The sequence below is a fragment of the Euphorbia lathyris genome, chromosome 7 (genome assembly GCF_963576675.1).
Source record: "Euphorbia lathyris chromosome 7, ddEupLath1.1, whole genome shotgun sequence".
Taxonomy (NCBI): domain Eukaryota; kingdom Viridiplantae; phylum Streptophyta; class Magnoliopsida; order Malpighiales; family Euphorbiaceae; genus Euphorbia; species Euphorbia lathyris.
Genome location: NC_088916.1, coordinates 89,285,223 through 89,306,063, shown reverse-complemented (window position 1 = coordinate 89,306,063; position 20,841 = coordinate 89,285,223). Strand labels below are relative to the sequence as shown.

The window sequence follows — 20,841 nt, the reverse complement described above, 5'->3', positions numbered from 1 at the left end:
ATAGGGTCGGTTGTTGCAAACCGAAGCCAAATAACTGGTGATTGGTGTCGGTTATGCCTTTAACCGACCCAATGATAATATTTAGAGTCGGTTATTTGATAAACCGACTCTGAAGACCTGATTTCAATCGTAATGTTTAGAGCGATTCCCACTTCATGTGATTACCAATCTGCTTCTTTCTCCTTCATGCCCTAAACACTGTATTCATTCCCAATCTGCTTCTTTCTCCTTCATGCCCTAAACACTATATTCAATTCCCTCGATCGATCTGTTTAAAGGAGTATTGAAACTCCAGTCTGCACTCTTCCGATTTCGTGTTCTGTGAGTTCGAGTTTAGTTTTGCTGTTCCTTGGAGTTTGAGTTCTAGTTCGTCTTTCACGGTTTGGAGTTCGAGTTCGTGAAGCAGGTTAGAGTTTCTATTGCTATTACTCATTTTGTTTCAGGAATGAAACTCGACCATGTTTGGGTATGTACTCATAATTTTGGTTGTTTGGGCTTGTTTTATTCGTTCAGTCCCGTAACAAGTTTTGTTCTCCTGTGTTCATTGTGTTAACGAATTGCTTGTTATAACTGCATTTTGGGGTTTTGGCCGTTTAGTACAAAATTAAGATTGAGCATCTGAATAATTTCTTCAATTTTGTGATTTATGATCTTTGGTTAAGGGTTATGTGTAATCTTAAGACAAAAATTAAAGTTCAAGTTGAGTAATTTCATATAATTACTGCTCATGTTGGATATGTGTAATTTGATGACAAAAATTGAAGTTCAAATTGAAGTCCTGTAACATGTTGTTAGACTTTACTGGCATATAATTTGTTCAAGTTTCTGTGAATTCATTTTAGGTGGATAAGGGATCAGCAGAAATTGAAAGAAGCAAGTCCATTAATTGGTGTTATGAAGGAATTGCCAGCAATGGAAGCATTATTGAGTAAGCTTGAAAGATAGCCTTCTTCCATTGCTGTTTTCAGTATTTCATCCATTAATGGGTTCTAATTTTGATTGTTTTTTGGAATTGATAGACGGATTGATTGTTTTCAAAGTCCAGTTTTGTAGATATTGATGATTGTTTCTATTGCTACTTCAATCCTGCGGTTCAAAAGTAAATAAAGTCATCCTTATGATTAGATTCCTAAATTTGAAGTTCAATTCTCTGAAATACGATGTCAATCATGTTTAATAATTTGAATCTATGGGCACTCTTATCAGAATAAACTTTCAGTATCAATTTGATCCTTTAACGTGCTAATTTTTGGAATTTGATCTAATGAGTGTTGTATTTAGGTGTTATTTTGGAGCATATTGATCTAGCTATCCAAATTATGTTTATTATCCCAACATGAAGTGTCAATTTGGACCCTTCAAATCGGTTTGTATAGTCAATATGCAGTTCTAAACTAATAGAGTGAGTCTAAGTTAAACATACCATGGAGGAGAGAATCTAAGCTTCCATTAGGCATGAACTCATAGATGAGGAGAATATAGTGAGCAGCAGTATAATAGCCATGAAGAGTAACAATATTTGTGTGTTTAATATCTTCCATAGCTTCCAACTCTCTTTGAAAGCCTCGATCTCTCTCTACACTTCCTCTGTTGAGTTTCTTGACAGCAAAAGCCACCAAATCACTTACCATTAGTCTGTAAACTGTTCCATATCCTCCACATCCAATTATGTCCTTATTGTTCATTTTTTGTGTCTTCTTCAACACCATTTCACAACTCAGAGATTGCATTATTGCTGGCTTGAATAGGACCATTTTTCCTCATGTGAATTCATTTAGATTACAGGAAATAAATTAAAAAAAAAAAGAAAAAGGCAAAAAGAATGAATTAATATTACCAACCATCATCTTGATAAGCAAACTACTACATCAATAATTGTCTTGGATATGATGAAACCAACACAACTTGTTGTGATGCAGAGAATAATCAAATCTAATCAAATCTTGGCACATCTCATATTGTTTACTACTTTATTATTGCCTAACTTTTGTTGACTATTTTACATTTACTAACTTCATTATAAGAAATTCAAAACTAGGAGCACTACAAGAAAAACAGTAATTACCAACCAACAATCTGGTTGCTAAATCGGTCTCTAACACGGTCTTGCAACCAGTTTTGTATTTTTAGCAACCAAAATGAATCGGTTGGTAATTGCTAGGTTGCTAAATCTTTGAAACCAAATCTAGCTTTATGGTAGTAAAGTTTGCAACCAATAAATTGGTTGTTAAGTTGGTGACAAAGTTACAAACCATTTTTTTACAACCACTATTTGGTTTCAATACCCAAGTTCAGATTTGTGTGTGATATTATTAGAGACTATATTTTGGTCGCAAATAATCCGGTTGCAAATGTCACTGACGAATTTTCAACTAAGTTTTGGATAGAAAGTTCAAAGCTCACTTCATTAACTAACATTATACCCTCGGATTACTGACGAATTGTTCGTCGTGAATTTCTGGACAACTTTCTTTTATATATTTTTTTCCGTAATAAAACAAACGATAAATAAACAAAATATATTTATAAATAACAATTAAAGTCAAACACATACTCTTCTAAAAAAATAAAATTATAAAAATATACTAAACAAAATTTATAACTAATAATAATAAGTTCTAAGGTCTCATAATAATGAACTAGTCAAGTCATACATTCATGACCTAATGTAACCACCAAAATGAGTATATACAGATTCGTGTGTAGTCGATGCAGCTGAAGCCAGTCCAGAAATCCCTCCATCCCTATTAACCCCTCCATAAGCCATATAGAATGCTTATATTTGCTTAATGGCTGCCTCAAGTTCAGTAGGTGTCTGTTCAACACTCTGCCTACATTTAATATAGCACAAAAAATTAAAAATATGCATCGATATTCGACTTAATGAACACAAAATTTATATATATTCTTAACTAATAATCCCATTCCACTAAAACTAATCATTTGCATATATTTTTTACTTGTCAACAAGTTACACGACACTAATAATCCATTCCACTAAAAGTCTTCATGTCAACATTTTACATAAAAGGAATAATATAAGTAAATGAAAACTTATAATCCATTCCACTAAAAGTACTCCTGTCAACATGTTACACAAAACTAACATACTGGCCATGTATACTGTGTCTAAAACTGAATGGTCTCTTGTAAACATGTCCAAAAGGTATATTTTATACATGTTTTCATGGTCCAAAATGTCTCTACTTTTCGTAACTTTTTCCTATAATGCCACTTCCCTTGCTTCAAAGAGAAAATGCTTTTAATGATACCCACGGTCTAGTAAGTTTAGAGTAGCACTTTAGTTTCACAAAGATACTGTCAAGCAGTAGGTATAACGTTAACAAACAGATAAAATTCATGAAACGGAGTATCATATAACAGTAACCAACAAGACTAATTCAAAAAACTTACATAGCAGTGCGTATAACAATTGTGGTTTAAACTTATATGAAACATATGTAATATTTCAACACATACCAAGTACTACAAGTGAAAGTTTGATGTTAGAGTTCTTACACAAATCATTGATGATTTTTTACGATTGATTACATCTCTCCCGTAGAGTTCAACACTGATGCTTGCGCCAACTCCAACTCCACTTCCGCTTAACTCGTTACCTTCCATAACAAAGGTAATACATAAGATAAGGTGTCAAGCGATTGTATAAGGCTTATACCAAATTTCCATTAATCTATCTTTTTGTCCCTTTTTGATGTAGTTCATAAAAGCATGGGCATCACTAGAATCCAAGGAAATACCAAATTTCCCAAATTTCCATAACAATCATAAAGTACCAGTTGAGCTAAAAATACATGGACACAATTACTCTCTATGAAATACTAGTGTTTCACATGGTACAATAGAACTAAACTGAATGGATAAGGGAATAGACCTATTTTTTAATTAAACTAGTGATTAATAGAATAAATTGACAATCTTGAAAATACTATAATCAAGTATTTTTTATGCAGAATATCAGAATGCTAATGGATATATATAAAGAACAAAAGTTGATACATGAACTTGCATGAAGATTTACAATTATTCAGTTCAAAAAAATTCAGCATAATGTCATGTAGCAACCAATATTATTAATTGAAGTCATGTAGCAACATACCTTAGTATCATACATTAACCAATTAGTGATGAGTTCAGAGTACATGTAGCAAAAATAAAATTCCTTATTGAGGATTGAATTATCATATGACATTATCATACAATTAGAAAGTTCTCATGCCATCTAGCATAAGAGATATTTCAAGCCACATCATAAAGCTACAATTGCCATTGTTGTTATTTGCAATGAACACTAAAACCAACAATAAAGCAATGGAAGAAATTCAAATGATAAGTTTATAGACAATTGGCCTAAGTAAATCTTTCAATTGAAATACCTTATGGGGTAAATTGTTCATTTTCAGTTGTAGACGAAACCAAACAAGGAAATGAAGGAACTAGAGAATAAATGCACATTAGAATGTTGTTACAATGGCATACCATTTTGAAAAATCCAACCATTAACTAAAAGACTCAACATATTCGCCAACAAATGAAAAACCCCACCATTGACAAATTACAACTCTGAATTCACCATCCTTGGTGATCATCAAGCATTTTATTCACATCTAAATCCCGTGTTTTCTGCAACCTAAAACAAAATAAACAACGACAAACCAGAATTGAAGCAATATGGAAACAAGAACTAACTCGAACAATTATTTGTTCCTCCAACACAAAGAAATACATCAACCCTGTGTTGGATTTGTTTCCATCCTATTCAACAGATATCACTTATAAATGATTACAATCAAATCATACGTGTACTAAAAACTAAGAATAATCTGTAATTCTGTATTACAGAACCATAATGTTACATTAGCCTTGATTGTAAGCCCCTGCAACATCTAGTGCGAGATTCACAGGAAGTAGTGGTACCTGGCCTAAGGACCCGGAGCAGAGGAAAATCAAGTGGTCTGGCAGTGGCACGGAATGCAAATGTCGTAATCCATTGACACAAATAGTTCATGGGAGAAAACCCAGTTATTTGGGTCCTGGAGAGAAATTTTCTATAAAATTAAGATAAAAAACGAATGAAGAGTTTGCGCTAAACAGAGGAAGAAAAACAAGTTCAAACAGAGTTAAAGTTCGAATTTAGAACTTCAATTTTTCTACTAATTTTTTGAAAGCTAATTTAAGACAGAAGTATTAAAAAAGATAAGAAAACCCACCTTAGAGCAGTTACGAATTCAGTTGAGGTGACCGATGAAGAACTGAGGCGATTCGGGGTCGGCAAGAGATGGAGAACTGGGAAAAGAGGGTTACGACGGCCGCTGAGAGATGGAGACCTGAGGCGAAGTGGGTTACGGGGGTAGACGAGAGACTGAGAACTGAAGAAGACAGTGGAGTCGAAGAAGGAAAACTGAGGAAGACGAAGATAGATAATGGATGGAGGCGGAAATGAGATAAAGGAAAACTTGAAAACCCTAAAACGCCTAAAACTTTACTTTACTCCTTTATATATCAATTTATAAAATAATATTACTTATTTGTTTTTTTTTTTTTGTGAAAAATAGTATTATTCAATTATTTGAATTAGTTATGGATATATTTGAAGTGGAACCGTGCACTGATATTAATTAATTTAAATTTATTGTGTAAATTTTTTTATAAATAAATATTATTAACCCAAATATTTAGTGTTATCATATTATTTAACTTTAATATATCAAATTATAATATAAACAAATAAATATCAAATTATAATTATTAAATATAAATAATATTATTAATTTCAAACTATGTAGTTTTGATTTAGAAACGTGCAAAATTTGTCATAAATAGGAAATGAGTTATGCATGGGTATCCCATTTTGTAGACATGTGGAGGTCCCATTGCCAATTAGATAGTATCTGAGTCTTTTTCAACACATTTCTTAATTTTTTCTTCACTAGTATAACTCTTAAATTAAAATAACCCATTTACAAATTCAAATCTACGTCTTTTTGTTTCACTTTCCTTTATATCCTTTCACTTTTACCTAATTTTGGAAGTACAAAAATAAAAACAAAAACAAAATCTAGAGAATACCCATATTAGAAGATTAACTTTTGAGTTTAAACAAACACTAACCAAATAGCCTCTGAAAACAGTTTGAATTTTTGTAGCAGCTAACTTCTGTTTAAATGAAACAGGTTTTCTGTTTCTAAAGTATCGGGAAATGGTGTTTCAACAGTTTAATTATGCTTCTGTAATTGCATCTCTGTGTTTAGCTTGAAATGCACGATTCTCGATAGTCTTTGTCGTTTTCTTCTGTTTATCAATTAGCGTTTGGAATTATATAGGCTTCGATTAATAAGAGCGTGCCTCCTAAAACAATTGACATCCTAAATAACTTATGTAGAGATGAGAATAATATTGTTTTCCTTCTTAGTGTTAGTAGCCGCAAAACTCTTACTGAATGGTTTTCTGTGTGAGAATCTAGGATTAGCTGCAGAACATGGCTACTTCCTTAGGTGTATTGGTTTGAATTTTTAAACTTATCATTACTATTGGACTTGCAATGTGATTTAATTTGAAGTTGAATATCATTTGATTTCAGGCTAATGCGAGACTCGGATGGGAACATGTGTGCCTGTAACGGACACAGCTTGGAAGCAGATTGCAGAACTGGTGATGCAACTTTATACTGAAACAACTGATGGGTCCACTATTGAGGATAAGGGAACTTCACTAGTATGGTCGTATGAGGATGCAAATCCAGATTTTGGTTCATGCCAAGTTAAAGAACTTCTAGATCATCTCGAGAGCGTCTTAGCAAATGAACCTGTAACAGTCAAGAGTGGTCAAAATACAGTGGAAGTTAAACCTCAGGTTTGCACCAGATATTTTTCTTAATAAAGGTTTCAATTTTTCCATACTCTATGTAGGCTGATATTCGAGTGGAGCCGTTATCATTAATGTGAATTTGGTAGATGGTTGAGTGTAAATTTGTAGGCTGATACTTGAGTGGGGCCATTACCATTATTTTTTCATGCATTATACTATTCGAGTTGATTCTAATAAGAAGTATACAATGTAGGGAGTAAGCAAGGGGCTGGTGGCGAAAGGTTACTTTCAACGATGCAAGGAAGGGGATCGTCGCCAGATTTTGTATTGTGAATAGGTAGGAGATGGCAGATCAGATGAAGATATGTTTGAGGTAATAATAAGTTCAATGGCAAGGGCATCAATTGCTCTAAGGGTAGAGGTATTTGCATGTACTATTGGGAACAAACCAAGTAAGGCTAAATATTATATGGATGATACAAACTAAAATTGTTAGATTGATGCAAGGTTTGGCTTCAGTTTCGGAACAGACAATTACTATGTAGCAGAAATGAAAGGTCTAAGTTTTTAAGCATGACACTCTAGTTTCGGTGTAATTTATGAGTGCTGCTTTATGCAAGTGGTGATATTTTCCTAGTGAAGCTGTAAAATATATGTTTGTGGTTTGAAGTTTGAACTTGAGCTTGTTGAAACTGAAATTTAGAGGTTTTTGTGCTTGTTAAATATATAGAAGGATGCATTATCAATATTTATGTACTGTTGGTACTCAAATTGGTTATGGTTAGTTTTGGTAGGACAAGTGTAATTCTGTTGTATTGTATTCGTAGATTGTGGAAGTAATGCAATGTCCTGGAGGGATTAGTATGGCCTACATCTAAATATATTTGACCTGTTTTAGGATTAGCATGGCCTATAAAGATATTTGACCTGTTTTCAATTCTCTTTAGTAAGCTGTCAATCCTATTTGAGGGTAACAAATATCGTTTACCGTTAATTACAGTAATACATTGGGAAAAATATAGAGTAGGTTCAATTTGAACCCACTGATGTAAAATTGCTAAAAACTAACATTAGGGTCGGTTGTTATAAAGAACCGACTCTAATGTAATTGACATCAGCCACAGTTGTTAAAATAATCGACTCTAATGATCAAAGCATTAGAGTCGGTTGTTATAAAAAACCGTAGCTAAAGACCTTTTTAGCCACGGTTTTTTTGTAACAACCATGACAAAAATGTAAGGCATTAGAGTCGGTTACACGTAAAAACCGACTCTAATGCCCCTTTGGCCACGGTCGATCAACCGTTGCTAAAAATGCCGAGCATTTGCCACGCCTCTTTTGGCCACGGTCGTACAACCATAGCTTATGACGGTAAACGACCGTGACCATAGGCCATTTCTGTACTAGTGAAAGTCTATTCATTTTCCAGTACAATTTTTATTTTATTTGTTGTTCAATCATTTTCTGTAAGGTCGGTATCGTTTTGATAATCGAATCTTTTAGGAATTTTTCGGTCTCTTTATTCCATATAATCGTTTTGATAATTAGAAGTTAGAAAGCGCACTCAATTTCATTCCACAGTTCGAGAATACTACAATTCTCTGGCACGCCCGCAATTTCCCACAAAAGAGCCAAACAGGATTAATCACCTAAAACTGAATATAAACAACATAATCCCTATAATTATTTTCTTTAACTAATACAAATTTAAGAAATTTCTAATTTAAACCTTAACTTACTTGCTCACTGTTAGAATGGATGGTTTTCGCCAGCGATATTTTGCAATCAATGATAAAATATCTTTTTTTTTGTTCTTGTGAACTCCAGAAAAACCTGTGTTAATGCACTCGCATCTTGACATGGAATGTCTTCTTGTTTCTTTACCATTGTTTTTCCTACACATAATTAACGTTTTTCATATTTTACTATTTATGTTCCATTCTGAACAGTCCTAGCTATGTTAAAATTGCGATCCTCATTACCTCCTCAATGTTTATTTCCCTTGATTTTGATTTCGTTCTTGAATCAGATTGTTACCTTTATTGCCCCCATACTCTCTGATAGTTGATGCCATATAAGGCGCTTTAATATCATATCAATATCTCAATAAAAGACAGAATTACACCAATGGTCACTGAACTATACCCATTTTCATATTGTGGTCCCTGAACTTCAATTGTTCCATGTATGACGATTGAACTTTGTTACACCGGTGGCCACTGTGACCATTGACCACCATTTGTGACCTTTGACTCTTCTTTTTAACTAGCTGTCTCTCTCTTTCCCTCTTTTTCAAACATTTTATACCCATTTTACCCTTTGTGCATTTCTTGTTGTGTCTTTCTCTCTCTCTTCATCCCTCTCTTTCTCTCTCTTTCTCTATTGCAACTCCTTTCTTACAACTTCCTCCTCTCCCTAATTGGCCGACAAAACCATATGCTAAAAACCTTCATTTCCTATCTGTTCCACCCTCTCATGCTCTTTCCTCCCCTTCACTCTCTTCCTCTTCTTTTCCACTACATGAAAGCAAGTACATTATTGAATGATAAAAATTAATGAAACTGTCAAAGCATGACCCATGCATATAAATGATAATGTAATATTGAAGGTTCATAATTATACTATTTTAAAAAAAAAAATTATACATGTTGCAGGAAGGTTATACCAACTCCATTAGCAACACTCTCAATGTTCATATGGCTTCCATTTGGAATTTTTATTGCTAAAATTGGCTGATTAAATTGTAGGTGTGGCTATGAATACAAGTGTGAGTATGTTTCATGGGACAACTGTAAGTGGATTGAAATGTTTAGTTCCAATTTTCAACTCCAGAATATCGAGTCGTAGAAAAGAGTTTTTATCCAAAACTCATCATGGATTTCTAAGATTTTTTTCAAGGGTTTGTATAAAATTACAAATCCAGAAATGAAGTTAGAGTTCCAAAACATCGAGAAGATGAAGTCTAATTTGTTAAGGAGGAGACAAATTAGAAAAGAGACTGAGGCATGTGAGAGAAGAGTGCCATGGAGAAAGAGAGAAAGAAAGGGATAGGGATGTAAATGGGGCGGGGATTGGAGTTCCCATCCCCGTTCCCCGACTAAATGGGGATTTGAGCAGCATGTACACATTTTTTTTAAAAATAGTATAATTATGAACCTTCAATATTACATTATTATTTATATGCATGGGTCATGCTTTGGCAGTTTCATTAATTTTTATCATTCAATAATGTACTTGCCTTCATGTAGTGGAAAAGAAGAGGAAAAGAGTGAAGGGGAGGATAGAGCATGCGAGGCTGGAACAGATAGGAAATGAAGGTTTTTAGCATATGAGTTTGTCGGCCAATTAGGGAGAGGAGGAAGTTGTAAGAAAGGAGTTGCAATGGAGAAATAGAGAGAGAAAGACACAATAAGAAAGGGACAAAGGGTAAAATGAGTATAAAATGTTTGAAAAAGAGGGAAGGAGAGAGACAGCTAGTTAAAAAGAAGAGTCAAAGGTCACAAATGGTGGTCAATGGTCACAGTGGCTACCCGTGTAATAAAGTGTCAAGTTCAATGGTCATACTGAGAAGAATTGAAGTTTAGTGGCCACAATGTGAAAATAGGTATAGTTCAGTGGCCATTGATGTAATTTACCCTTCTCTCTTTTCTTGAGATCTTGTTATGATATTAAAGCGCCTTATATAGCCACTAGAGAGTATGGGGGAAATAAAGGTAACAATCTGATTCATGAAGGAAACCAAAATCAAGGGAAATCAGCATCAAGGAGGTAATGAGGATCATAGTTTTAAGATAGCTAGGACTGTTCAGAATGGAAAAGAAGCAATAAAATCTAAAATATGTTAATTATGTGTAGGAAAAACAATGGTGAAGAAACAAGAAGACATTCCATGTCAAGATGAGAGTGCATCAACATAGGTTTTTCTAGCTTTCACAAGAGCAAAAAACGATATTTTATCATTGATTGCAGAATGTTGCTGGCGAAAATCATCCATTCTGATAGTGAGCGAGTAAGTTAAGGTTTAAATTAGAAATTTCTTCCTTAACTCTGTATTAGTAAAAGAAAATAATTATAGGGATTATGTTGTTTAGATTCATTTTTAGGTGATCCTAATTAGAATCATCTATATAAGCATAAATGAATTGGGATTATAGGAAATTCCTACATAAACATGGTCACAAGTCCAATTGTGATATCTATACACTCTGCCACTTCGTCTCCTACTGTGTCGATTTTACCTATTTTGGATGCTTTACAGGATCCTAACAAGCACTTGGTTTCTCTAACTAAGGTTGGGATGTTCAAACCTAATATATTGACTGATGCGGTTCCATCGAACATTCTCTGCACCTACATGCATCTAAAATACCAGAATGGAGACATGCAATGGTTGACAAGTATAATGCTCTTATGAAGGATGGAACTATTGGGAACTTCTTCCGCTTCCACCAGGTGCTAATTTAATTGATAATCGGTGGTTGTTCAAACTCAAAAAAAGGTTGATGGCACAATTGATCGGTACAAAGCATGTTTGGTTGCATAAGGTTATCATCTACGACCGGCTATTGATTATATTGATACATTTAGTCCGGTTGTCAAACCAACGACTATTCGACTTATACTTTCTTTGACAGTTCCGTCAATGTTGCAGTTGGATGTTTCCAATGCTTTTTCTACATGGTGATTTGCATGAGGATGTGTATATGGATCGTGATCTACAACTGGTTATGTCCTATTTTTTTGATCCAATTTGTTATCATGGACTTCCATGAAGCAGCAAATGGTTTCTCAATCTTTTACGAAGGTAGAGTATAGATCGATTACCACAACAACTTCTAAGCTTAGTTAGTTACAAATGTTGATGAAAGAAATTGGTTATCCTATCAGACAATCGTTGATTTTATGGTGTGATAATTTAAGTGCAGTTTGTCATCGAATCTTGGGCTTCATAATTCTACCAAGCCTTTGGAAATTGATTTTCACTTTGTTAGAGATCGTGTTCGATCTAAGTTGCTGGTGGTTCGACATATTTCAACTATAGATAAAACTGCAGATGTTTTTACTAAACTGTTGGCAAGGGGTCGTTTTGAGTTTCTTAAAGACAAGCTAACCATTCGTGCCCAACCTGTACAGCTCGAGGGGGGAGGGGGTAATGTAATAGACTTGTATAGAAAGTCAACTGTTTAAGACTTGGACTTGTATAAGAAGTTTTAAACCTATAATAGAATATACTTGCATAGAAAGTAAATTGTTTAAGACTTAGACTTATATACGAAGTCTTAAACCTATCGACTATGTTTAGAGAGTGGTTGGCCGAACCACTCTAGTATAAACACGTGAGTATTCTTCATTGTTCAATACACTGAAATAATATATTCCCCCCAATATTTACATTGTTTAAAATGGACTTGATACTTCTCCCAATAAAAATCATAATTGTTGTCATTTATTCTTGGGTTTTACAATTGTATTCACTGCATTCGTGCTCAGTTGATATACTTTTAATTTAAGCATATTGACATAATGAAAAATCTATTAATTGTAGTAGTCTTTTATATGAATAAACGTGAGTCGTGGATTCTATAAATTTTTTAAGTATAAACTATGAGTATTTTATTACTGTTTTATTGTTATATATATTTATTTTATTACATATTTATGTTTTAACGTGTATACTTTTTATTTTTATATATTATATTGAAAATAGTATCAAAAAATAATAACGTTTTTTTTTAATAATCCAGACATTATTACAAGTCTATGAGATAATTACAAGTGTAATCTAATATGTGAAAGGATATTAACAAAGTAATTAACAAGATAAACTTAAAAGGATAATTCAGAGATGATAGGAATATTATCTCTAGAAGTAACAATTAACAAACAAAAAGAAAAAATTTCAATACATAATTCTGCCAACGATAGAGGGGCAAAAATTTAATTTTCAATTGGGAGACTAGTAGACGGTTGATTTATCTTTGATCGGATGGTCCAAATTAAAACCCTGCATATTAAATTAGTTCATTCTCTGTGTCCTCTTATTCATGTTCTGCCTCTCCCTCTCTTCTCTCAAAACTGAGATCTAACTATACTTCTCAACCCTTATTCCCTGGATCTTTCTCTTGGAAAATGCCTTATATTGTATGGATCTAACTATAATAATCTGAATCAAGAAGCAAATCAAATTCAAGATCAATATCCAGGAGGTAATGAGAATCTTTATTTTATAGACAACTACGACTTTTCATAACCGAAAAGAAAGAGGAAAATCTGAAAAAACACTAATTATGTGCAGGAAAAGTAATGGTGAGAAAACAGAGAGAAAATTCATGTGAAGATATGCGTGGATCTGCACAGATCTTCCCAGCTTTCTCAAGAACTAAAAAGGATATGCTATCACTTGATTGCAGAATGTTGCCGGCGAAAACCATTCCTTCTTACACTAGAATGATAAATGACTGCAAGTAAGTTTAGGTTTAAATTAATAGTTTCTTCTTTAATTCTGCATTATTTAAAGAAAATCATTTCAGAGATCTTTTGTTCTTTAGATATGTATTTCTTTGGTTGATTAATACCAATAAGAATCATCCATGCATATAAGCAGAAATGACTGATTAATTGTTCTTGGAATTGGGATTACAAGCGATTCCTACAATAACACGGTGGTGTTGTTATTGCACCTAAAAAACAATAATTGATCAATTTGATCAGAGAATTGAGAGGAAGCTTTTGCTAGTTAAATTAAAAAATAGTTCAAGAATTGATTGAATATGCTATAAATGAAAGAAATTTATGCAAATTGTTGCGTCCTTTTGTTTTGTATTTTGTAGAACTTAAGTTTTTGCGAGTAGCTTTTATATCCCAAATGTCCCCTTACATATGATTGCCTTTTAGATTCAAAGTTTATACAACCATGAACTTAAAAGTATGGACTTTCATTTATCATTAATGTGAAATCTGATGCTCCCAATTCAAACCTGATGTTGTGATTCTTGCTACAGGTTATGACGGAAAGAAAAAGCTCAAGACATTTTTTGTAGTCTGTTAGAATTTAAGTTTTCAAAACTAAAAACTTGTTTTAAAACAATTTAGGGATATGAGACTGGAATGGACACCTCACTCCTCTTCTCTTTCTCTGTCTATATTAATATTGCATGCCTTTCTCTTTCAAATTCACATCTGGACTCTTCAGTCCCTTTTCCCAATCTTCATCCGACTCTTCTTCTCCTTCTTCTTCAGGAAGCCAAATCCGAGTTCGTGAATACTCTTGTCAAAGCCAGCCATGGATGGAGGAGGAGCTGATCAATGGGATGCTCAGAAGATGTTAGTCTATTTGTTTAACCACGTTTTGATTTAGATTTCCTTTATTTTTTGGTTATGGAATATTTTTTTAATTTTTTTTTTCTGTATCTGGAATTGCAGGTTTGATTTGTATTTGCTTATTTGGTGAAAAAGAAGATGCATCGTACTGCTGCTTCTTTTCAGAAAGAAGCCAATGTTTGTACAAAACCTGTTCGTAACAGTTCTTTCTCTTCAAATCTAAGGAATTTGAATTTGTTTTATTTTTCTATTTCATTGAGAAACCATATTCCATCCGATTTTTTCCTTTCCTTTTCATAGGAGTGTACAAAGACTTAATGGTTTGATTACTGCCTCATATTGATGGGTTCTAGTTGAACACACTCTTAATTTTTGTTTGGTTGTCTGTTTCCTCTTACTTGTTCTAAAACTTAAATTGATTACTGAACTTTTTAAAGTTTCAAACAAACTCACTGTTTTTGTTCGATGTACCCTTGTTTTTCAATAGAATTTGTTTCATTATACTCTTATTTTTCTATAGAATTTGTTGAAGATTAGAAACTTTCCAAAGTTTACACACTTAAAATTTTGGGATTATTGAATGCAAATAGACCAGAATAGAGAGAATTATTGAATGCAATTGGATAAGAATACGAGTTATTGAATGAAATTAGAAAAGAATACGAGGTTATTTAATACAATCCGACAATTGAAACTTTTTAAAACTTCAGGGTAGGTGAAGCTTGGTGCTGCATGGGGTAACAAATATATTAAGCCTAATATATGTATATTTTCATATGATGTGTTTTCTGATATTGGAATATGTTTCTTTATTTCCAGCTATTGACACATGCAATGGTTTTCTTCATGAATGGTGGACACAATTTCATGATAGGTTTCAGCATCAGCTTGAGGCCAAGGAAAATCCTCAGATAAGGTTAGTTAGACTGTTTAATGAAAAGGATTATAATATTTTTTTCTATTCATTATTTTATTGGTACGGTGGTTTATAATAGAATTTATGTTAAAATACATACTAACCTTAATTTTCATCTAAACTGCTGATATAAAGGAATAATTGTCAGACAACCAAGAAAAAAATGGGTTTGATGGACACAAAGATAGCTGTTTATACAAATGTAATACTTTGATGGAACTCTTGATGAAGGCTTGAAGGAACGAACTACATGAAGTTCCTAGTCATGGCAATGGGATTGTCAAAGACCTCAGCATTGTTGAGAAGCTGCAGCAGAATATTAAGTTACAAAATCTGTGGGGAAAACATGAAGATATTGTAGAAAGCAGCCGTAGTATGTTAGAAAAGGATTGACAAATTGGTCATGGCGTTTGAGAAATGAAGGAGGTCAAAGACATAGCAGCTGCAAAAAGAAAAGCCAAAAGTAGAAGGGTTGGAGATGAAATAAGAGAGTCCATTGTGGAATGCTTTGGAAAAAGAGGCAGAATCAAATGGAAGGTAAAGAGGAAAAACACCAAATACAATGTATTCACTGGACTGCTTTTTGAGATGTGTAGATGTTGATGTGGTTTCCAAAACAATAAAGGCGAAAAGGATAAAAAAAGGAGAAATTCAGAACAAGAGGCTATGGTGGAATTGCTGCTGGAGGAGATTGTGACAGAAATTCAATTGAGGTTGCCTATGAAATCTCTTTTGAGATTTAAGTGTACTTCCAATCAAAGCCATTTTCTCACACTCCCCCATAATAAATCAAAGCCATTTTCTCGTTACTGTTAAATTTACACCATTTTGTACGTTAGAGTTAAATCTGCAATTCCATTAAAATGTTAGACTTAAAATTGGCAGATGTCACTATTTATATTAAGATTAAACCCAGATTTGGCTAATACGGTTTTCATAATTTTTTCATTTCCCACATATGGTATCATTTGGTAAGATTTGTCCTTTAAAGTATTCTCATAGGTGATATATTTAACCCATATTTGGTCGGAAAACTAACTAAGTTTTGCCACATGACACAATTTTTGACATATGACATGTAATATAATAAATTTTTTCCTCTATAAACTTACTATGTCGATAAATAAGAAAAAATTAAATCTTATTTGCTCACATATTAAATCTATATGGAAAAGAAAATTAAATCAATTGACAAGTGTAAAAAGTTGGGAGATAAATTACACCCACTTAAATTTGCTTCTTCTTTTTTAAGTATGACCACTGAACTTCAAAATTTAACATAAAACCCACTCAACTTCACACTTTTTAACACCAATGGTCACTCAACGCATCAAAACGACCATTGATAGTCTTAGAATAATTTTTTTTCCTCTATAAATTTACTATGTACATAAATAAGAAAAAATTAAATCTTATTTGTTCACATATTAAATCTATATGGAAAAGAAAATTAAATCAATTGACAAGTGTAAAAAATTGGGAGGTAAATTACACCCACTTAAATTTGCTTTTTTTTTTTAAGTATGGCCACTGAACTTCAAAATTTAACATAAAACCCACTCAACTTTACACTTTTTAACACCAACGGCCATTCAACGCAGCAAAACAACCATTGATAGTCCTAGAATAAAAAATTCTAAGAATTAATGATATTTTAAGCAACTTTAATTCTTGAAATTTTTCAGTATGAGGTTTATGTGTTGTTTGGTCAAAGGTCGGCTCATGATCGTTTCAGGCCATAGTCCTTTTATTCCTTTAGTTGATCTTGTATTGGCTTTAATATGTAATTGTATAAGGTTTCATTGCTTATTATTTTCTTGGTGTAGTTCTACTTTTGTCAACTAATGGTATGATATAAACATTTTCATAAAAAGAAAAAGACAAAAAAATACCATATAACTTTAAAATTTGGAAAGAAAAGAAAACATTCATAAAAAGCATAACAATATATAAGTAAAGCCATTTACAAGCCTTTAACTAAGAACTAGAAGAAATGCTCTCTAATGCACAGAGAATACGAATTATACTCAGATATAGCTATTTTTGCTTCGACTAGTATCATTTTACACCTCAACTTCTATTCACCATCTATTCCGCGAACCAAACGAACCCTAGAGTTATTAAATGGAATTGGAGAAAAATATGAGGCTATTAAATATAATTCGGTAATAATATAGGAGAATTTAGAAAATTTCCAAAATTTAAGGGTAATTGAAAAGTAAGGGGCATGCAAAGAAATGTATGAAGCATATTATATAACTAAACTTACACCTTTGCTTTTCTCCGCCCCTCCTCCCCTCCTCAATCCTCGAATAACGATTAGGGTTACCTATTGTTCATATATATACGCATTCGATATTGATATCTTCTCTTTGAGATCGCCGATAGCCCCTCCTTCTGAATCGCGGATAGCCCCTCCTTCTCAATCGCGGAATAGGGATTATGGATACTTGTTATGCTATTAGGATTAGGGTATATCTAATCAAATTTATGAAAACCAATTAGCATTCAGCGATTCTTTTAGAATTTCATCTCTAACTGCTAGTGTCCCGTAAATTTCCGATGAGGGGGAACGGACTATGAAGGGGGAATCAAGCTTAATTCGGTATAAACCCTTCCTGAAGACAGAAGGGAGGAGCATCAAGTGATGGTCATGAACCCTACAAAATCATCTTTCGGATTAATGACCTCCATAACTTTATCTGCTAAAATATTATTAGCAAAAAATTGTTGTGTTTGTTTACAGGTAAATTGGGCAATTGCAACTTCTTTCTGTGTTTTTGTTGAATTGGGCAATTGGTATTTCTTATAGACCTGGCAATTATCGTGTTCGAGTCGTGTTCGTGTCGTGTCATTTCGGGTTCGTGTCAAAAAGAGTAAACCCAAACCCAACCCAAAAACTTTCGTGTCAAAGTCGTGTTAACCTATTCGGGTTAGTGTCGATTTCGTGTCGTGTTTTCGGGTTACATGTAATTTTGTTATGCGTATATATTAATAATAACTCTTAAAAATATAAGAATATTTGGTACTGTTTTTAAACATTTTATATCATTTTTAGATTAGTATGCTAATAATAATTATCGAAAAGTTCGATAATATCATGTTAGAGGGTTATGTAATGTGTTTAGAACAATTTAGGAAATTCAAATTAATATTTGCAATTAATAATTATAATTTTATTATCTTTATTAATAAAGTGACATAAAAAACATGAGAGAATATAACAATAATTTTCAATATCCGTGTCATTTCGTGTCGTTTTCGGGTTCACATATCAACACTAACCCAACCCAAAAATTAGCGTGTCAGTTTCGTGTCAACCCAAAAATGACCCATTACCTATTAAGCTCAACACTAACACTAAAAATTCGTGTCGTGTTCGTGTCGTGTAATCGGGTCGTGTGTCATTTTGCCACCTCTAATTTCTTATATGGGTTTTGACTCTGTGATGATTTTTTTGCAGGAAACTATTTTCTTAATCAATCCAGTTACCGCTTACAATTCCTTACCGTAAATCTTTGTACTTTTGCTTTGTTGGTTTTCATGTTTTAATGGCAAGTTTTGGATTTAATTTTGCTTAACGGAAGATTAAATAGCTTTAAGTTTTTTTGATTCTAATGCTGAATTCAATAGATCTATGGTTAGATGTGTTTGTTAGATGATGTGTTTGTTTATAACACTGATGATATGATTAATTGAAAAGAGCATTACATTTATCTTTGATATGCTGATGTGTGGTGAATATATTATATGTTTTTTCTTATTGTTTGCATGTAAATAGAGGTAATTTATAGAAAGGCATTTCTGAATTACCGGATAATATATGTGCTATGTTGCACCGAATCTGAAAAACACGGAAACACTGATATAGAAGAGTTTATGTGCAACATGGTATATAAAAATGTAACATGTCGGATAAGAAAAATGTCTCTATTTGTACTGGAAATGGAAGGACATTGAATGGTAGGGATTTGAGCCATGTTAGGATTCAATTCTTAGAACCTTAAATTAATTCTGATTAAGGAAAACTTATACATAATACTTAGTAATTCTGTTTTAATTATAAGTTTGGAATTTAGTTGCACATTGAGATGATCCATGTCTTTTGAAGGATTAAGATCGTATTTTCTGAATTATTTATCATTTAACTGTTGTAATTATTTTAAGATTGACTAATTTGATTATTGAACATATGCATATACTGTTGGATGCTATTGAATTTTCATATCCCAAAAGCTAATTTGAAGTTTCTCTATCATACTTATCAATCAGGGATGGATCCAAGTGGGGTTCGGGTGCTTTAGCATCCACTGATTCTCGGAAAAAACTTCATGGAAATTGTGCATGTTGTTTTAATTTCTTTATGCAATACACACGAAAATATATTAATTAGGTTTCATAAATCTCCAGAAAACACTCCAAATATCTCTTGTTCTTTGATTCCTGGAGCATAGAGACATAGATTACAATTTAACTCAATACATTTTTCTGTTACTTTGAAAATCGTTGAGATTGATGTTGGTTATGAGATTTACATGACGAACTCCACAGGGGATATCTTGAAGAAAATGTCTTTATGTGTTACCCATTTGTTTTATTGTACTTAAAACTGCAATCTAGTTTTAGATCTTGATTCTTATTTTTGCATCATGTCTTTAGTTAATGGAAATCCGAAGCAAGAAGATTCAGATGGCGATGATTGCTCCAGGGATTTTTTCTGAAACAGATGGTGGTGATGGGCGTAGCAATGGAGATTCAAATTCATTGGAGCTGGTCATTCAGCTTTGATGAGGATTCACTATGTGGCTTGATGATGGTTGTCGTTTTGACTAGCTGCTGCGACAAGCATATGTTTCTGGTAATAAATTTTTTGCACATCGGGTTATAGAGGTTATTAATCCTGAAAAGGATTTTGTACGGGTTCATGACTATCACTTGATGGTCCGTCCTACTTTCTTGAGGAATTGTTCCTACCGATTTAAGCTTGGTTTCATCCTTCATAGTCCATTCCCTTCTTCGGAAATTTATCGAACTCTACTAGTTAGAGATGAAATTATGTAAGCATCACTCAATGCCGATTTAATCGGTAGGATAGTTTTGGTGTTTTAAAGTTAGACATTGGTAGTCTGTTGGTATTTTAATGCCATGAAACTAATGTTGGTGTAAATTAGTAAATGAATAAGTTGTTCTTGCTTTCACTCAATGTTGTTCTATTTCCAATTCCAAATGATCATTATTATGCCTCTTTTCTTATTTATCTGTTTGCTTTTATGTTGTCTAAATTATAAACATTTAGATGTTAAAATATTTCAGAATTTATAGAACCAAGTCAGGCTGAGAAATGAAGCTGCAAAATATTACTTTTTTAGCAGTTGATATGGTCCAACTTGGAGTTAAATGCACCGTTGGTCATCGAACTTACGTGGTTGTCTCAATAAAATCACTTAACTTCAATTTGTCTCAATAAAATCACTCAACTTTGAGTTTTATGTCAATTAAGTCATTCTGGCGATTTCAATGGTTAAAAATGATCGAAATGATGTCATGGATGACACGTGAGCATCAGTTAACTCAGATGTCTAACCGACACACATCAGCCACATGTTGGTTATTTTTATAAAAAAAAACTAAATTTTGCTTTTTTCCCATAAAAATAAGTGGCACCTGGCTACTAAATAGCGGATAAATGGATGTCATGTATCATTTTGACCACACATCTAAGTTGACTCATGCTGATGCGTCACTCATATCATCGTTCCGATCCATTTTAATCATTG

General features: G+C 33.0%; 3 long non-coding RNA genes and 1 pseudogene across 3 annotated transcripts; 3 read left to right on the top strand and 1 right to left on the bottom strand.

The window, feature by feature from the left end:
- Positions 1-2,507: 2,507 nt before the first annotated feature.
- On the bottom strand, positions 2,508-5,495 carry LOC136235298 (uncharacterized). Its single transcript, XR_010691752.1, has 4 exons — positions 5,232-5,495; positions 4,939-5,054; positions 3,520-3,620; positions 2,508-2,831 (listed from the first exon to the last, which is right to left on the bottom strand). It is a non-coding gene; the product is annotated as an uncharacterized lncRNA (long non-coding RNA).
- A 1,112-nt stretch (positions 5,496-6,607) lies between these two features.
- LOC136235296 (alpha,alpha-trehalose-phosphate synthase [UDP-forming] 6-like) lies at positions 6,608-7,679 on the top strand (annotated as a pseudogene).
- Positions 7,680-13,178: 5,499 nt separating this feature from the next.
- On the top strand, positions 13,179-14,295 carry LOC136235569 (uncharacterized). The gene is made up of 3 exons (XR_010691824.1): positions 13,179-13,292; positions 14,068-14,151; positions 14,251-14,295. It is a non-coding gene; the product is annotated as an uncharacterized lncRNA (long non-coding RNA).
- Positions 14,296-17,383: 3,088 nt separating this feature from the next.
- On the top strand, positions 17,384-20,284 carry LOC136201210 (uncharacterized). The gene is made up of 3 exons (XR_010673742.1): positions 17,384-17,810; positions 18,528-18,574; positions 19,724-20,284. It is a non-coding gene; the product is annotated as an uncharacterized lncRNA (long non-coding RNA).
- Positions 20,285-20,841: the final 557 nt, after the last annotated feature.